The 5000-nt window shown below is 39.5% G+C and overlaps 1 long non-coding RNA gene across 1 annotated transcript in view; it reads right to left on the reverse strand.

Annotated features, from left to right (window-relative positions):
- LOC118762720 overlaps positions 1–5000 on the reverse strand; it is an 8584-nt gene that overhangs the window by 131 nt on the left and 3453 nt on the right. The gene's annotated exons all lie outside the window — the stretch shown is intronic.

Here is a 5000-nt window from a genome sequence, read left to right on the forward strand (position 1 = left end):
TATATCTTTTAGCCAATAGCGAGACAGAAATTATCTGCGTTTAGTGGAGTAGTGTCAACTTTAAGGTTGTACCCTGTGAAATTTATAGTTTAGCGTCTGACCTATTCATTGTAGGTTTCTAAATAAACAGAAATACCTAATAAAATCAACAAGTATCACGTTACAGTTTTTTTTGTCTCTTCATTGATTGTATAATTTTATTATTTTAAAAAATTTGTTATATTAATATATTCATCAGCATGTTTTTTTTTTGCTGTAGTTTCAGCTCATTGCTGTGGCCATGTTGATGCACCGCCGTTAACTTTAGCATGTCTTTATTTTATGCGTATTTCAGTATTATGTATACCTGCTATGTATTTATGTACATCATTAATGTATAAGTATCCGAAGCGAAGTCAGACGCAAGCAAAATCACATTCTCTGACTATATGCAAAATGGTGTGAGAACCATCTGCCGGTATGTCGCAACCTTTCATACCACGAAAAACATACATACATACATACATACATACATACATGCATGCATGTACGCACGCATAAAGACACATACACATGCACATACACACACACACACACGCTCACACACACACACACACACAAACACACACGTACGCACACACACACACGCACACACATCCTCCTTGACTCTCTCGTCGCTGACACATGACGAAAGGGACTCTTTCTGTCCATTTCTTTCCTAAAGACAAGACGTTCTTTTACCTATCTCCTCTCATGACTGAAAAAGGATCGAGTCTTTCTCATTTGCAAAATTAGCCCCACTTAATTTTACTCAGATTGTTTTCAATTTTGGAGTATCGATGCAACTCTGACTTTTGATTACGACCAACCAATCTCGTAAATTAAGGAATCTGATATTATTTGGCATTAGAATTAACAAATTTGGGTAATTTTAGCCAATTAATAGACAGCGTGGCATTAGCAGCTTGTTACCATTACAACCACACGCTGTTTTGTGGTTTACTATTGTCTATGTTGATTTTTCACACTTAATTCTTCACACCACGAGATTCTTTTCGCCTGCCTGTTTTCTTTTAATTTTTCTGTGTATATTACATATTTTTCTGTGCTTCTGTGTGTTAGTATTTTCCTATGTCAGTGTTTCTCCGCCCGTTGACGAGGGACAAACATCCCGAAACTAGTTCGAGCGTATCACTCAGGCTTGCGAGGAAGGGATGGCCTCCCTTTGCTGTCTTTTTTCTGTCTTAGTATTTTTCTGTGCTTTTTTTCTGTGTTAATATTTTTACATATTTTTATTTCATTTATTTTTGAGACTCATTGACTCAGATAGCTGGATTTATGATTTCACTAGGTTAATTCTATTCATAAGAATGTAAATTAGGAGTATTTCTTAAACCGTTAGCTTGACATTTCAACAACTTAATTGAAATTTAACCCACATAATAGGAACTGAGAGAGATATCGTGGAACAGAGAAACTGTGGGCGATACAGATAATTTGACATTATTTTTGAACTCTGCATGCAAAAACATACGAGATACAGGTATTCTTTTCCTTGAGACAAATTCTTTGTTGACCAGAGTTATTCTTATCGTAGTTTACAAATCCAAGCTTGAATACATTATTTAGCTTTGGATTTTTGGAGACAGACACACGCACATTAATACATAAATGTACAAATAAACTTTTATATGAATACATACATCCACATGCACTTATGTATTAATGATGTACACAAATACATGACAGGTATACATAATACTGAAATACGCATAAAGTAAACACATGCAGACAAATATATTAATACAACAAATTTAAAATATAAAACTATATACAGCCAAAGAAGATACAAAAGAAACAGCAAGATGATACATGTTGATTTTATTAGGTACTAGCAGTATCGCCTGGCGTTGCTCGGGTTTGTAAGGGAAATAACTATAAAGCATTTTTAGAGAGTTATAGCCCAAAAAATAGCAAAAAAATGCATTAAAAATGGAAAAAAAATTATGGTAAATTTTTTTTTAAATCGTTGACTCATCGTAGACATTTTTAGAGAGTTACTTCCCTTATATAAAACCGAGTAAAAAATGCATTAAAATGGAAAAAAATGATGGTAAATTATTTTTAAAATCGTAGACTCATCGTAGACGCGCGCTAATACCCAGAAGGGCTCGATATGAATCACGACTATAAGATACCCGAATTTGGTTAAACTGCACCGCAAAATGTGGGAGTTGTTAGGAATCTAAATCGTAGGGGACAGACACACAACTTCACTTTTATATATAAAGATTTCTGTTTAGTTAGAAACCTACAATGAACAGGTCAGACGCTAAACTATGCATTTCACAGGGTACAACCTTAAAGTTGACATCGCTCGGCTAGACACAGAAAATTCCTGTCTCGCTATTGGCAAAAAATATACAGTTTTTCGATTTTTAAACTTCTCTGACTTTTTTCTCCAATTTTTTTTTCTCCACAACATCATACCTTTAAAACAATGAGACTGGAAAGATACATTATTATAACCAATTTTTAGTTTCAGATCTTTTACTGTCTTTTAGAAAATGCACAGGTTTGCGAATGAAAAGAAAACAAAACAGGATCCGCTAAAATTGACCAAATTTCTCAACTTTAACGCCGAATAACATCAGATTCTTTAATTTACGAGATAAAGTATTCGGTTAATCGTAATCAAAATTCAGAGTTGCATCGATACACCAAAATTGAAATCAATCAGAGCACAATTAAAGGGGGATCATTTTGCGAATGAAAAAGTCTCGATCCCGCGTTCGTAATGATCACCATCGTTACAGCATTGTTGTTATAATCCATTCTATTATAGGCACAAGGCCTGAAGTTTTTGGGGAGACGACTAGTCGATTAGATCGACCCAAGAATTTCACTGGTACTTAATTTTATCGACCCCAAACGGATGAAAGGCAAAGTCAACTTCAGCAGAATTTGAACTCAGAACGTAGCGACGGGCGAAATACCGCTTAGAATTTCAGCCAGCGTGCTAACGACTCTATCGTTGTTATAACAGTCGTCGTCGTCACCATAAACATCACCATTGTCCCCCTTTTCCTCCTCCTCCTCCTCCTCATCATCATCATCATCATCATCATCATCATCATCATCATCACCATCACCATCATCATCATCATCATCATCATCATCATCATCATCAACATCATCATCATCATCATCATCATCATCATCATCTCATCATCATCAGCAGCAGCAGCAGCAGCATCAGCGGCGGCAGCATCAGCATCATCGCTACCACCACAACCACCACAACCCCCATCATCATCGACGCCGTCGCCGCCACCACCAACAACATCATCGCTGCCACCACCACCAAAATCGTCGTCGACGTCGCCACCACCACCGCAACCACCACCACGACCACAACCAATATCATCGACGCTGCCGCCGCCGCCACCACCACCACCACCACCCTCACAACAACAACAACATCAACAACGGCGACAACGACAAGAACGATGACTGCCACCAACATCCGAACATCATTAACACTGCCAGCTTTTCCACGAGCATCATCACCACCACCACCATCATCATCATCATCATCATCATCGTCATCATCATCATCACCACCACCACCACCACCATCATCATCATCATCATCATCATCATCATCACCATCACCACCACCACCACCACCACCATCGTCATCATCATCATCATCATCATCATCATCATCATCATCATCATCACCACCACCACCACCACCAGCATCATCATCATCATCATCATCATCGTCGTCGTCGTCGTCATATCCCCCACCCCGCGACAGCAGCCGCCGTCGCCACGCCTGCAATCGTTATCGACATTATGGCTAGCGTTATCACCGTCATCGTCGTTTTCCCGTTCATTGATTGCCTTTTGTTGGTGCCGCCTCCTTTCTCGAACAGTAGTTAACATTAACCAGAAACAACTCTGTTGGGGCCCCTGGTGGAGACGTTGAGTAGAGTTGACAGCTAAACAGGGGCCCATAAATAACTTGTTAAAAAAAAATATATTCCCATGAGGACACAACAATCTACAGGAATCATCACCATAGCAACGACAACCATCGCAACATCAATTGTAATCTTCACGCTACAAGACTGAAGCAAATAACAACAACGATATCAAAAACAACAACAACAATAATAATAACAATAATAACAACTTGCAGAAAACAGCACTGCTTGGAACCGCTCGAATACTCCGGTTGATCGGTGAGCTGGCAGAATCGTTAGCACGCCGGGTGAAATGTTTAGCGGTATTTCGCCTGCCGTTACCTTCTGAGTTCAAGTTCCGCCGAGTTCGACTTTGCCTTTCATCCTTTCAGGGTCGATAAATTAAGTACCAGTTACGCACTGGGGTCGTCGATATAATCGACTTAATCCGTTTGTCTGTCCTTGTTTGTCCCCTCTGTGTTTAGCCCCTTGTGGGTAGTAAAGAAATAGGTACTCGAAAAACAAGAAGTGTTACCTTAGTTCACTGGTAGTGAGCAGCTGAAACTTGTGGGGAGACGACTAGTCGATTACATGGACCCAAGAATTTCACTGGTATCTAATTTATCGACCCTGAAAAGATGAAAGGCAAAGTCGACCTCGGCGGAATAATAATAATAATAATAATAATAATTGCAGTACCAATGCCCTGATGTAGTACCAATGCCCTGATGCAGTACCAATGCCCTGATGCAGTACCAATGCCCTGGTACAGTACCTATGCCCTGATGCAGTACCAATGCCCTGATGCAGTATAAATGCCCTGATGCAGTACCAGGCAGTGGCTATGCCCTGATGCAGTACCAGGCAGTGGCTCTCATTGCTTCTGATCTTAACTGATTGGAAGTGTTATCATGTACATTGTTTTGTCTTGGTATAAAAGATGGGCTACAGCAAATATTCTGCTCAATACCACAGATTTGCTTGTCAGTTGTTTGACCTTAACCAGTTGAGCATGTCCCTTAGTGGCTGACGATATGTGCATCTCTGATC

The sequence above is a fragment of the Octopus sinensis genome, linkage group LG3 (assembly GCF_006345805.1).
Source record: "Octopus sinensis linkage group LG3, ASM634580v1, whole genome shotgun sequence".
NCBI classification, from domain to species: Eukaryota; Metazoa; Mollusca; class Cephalopoda; order Octopoda; family Octopodidae; genus Octopus; species Octopus sinensis.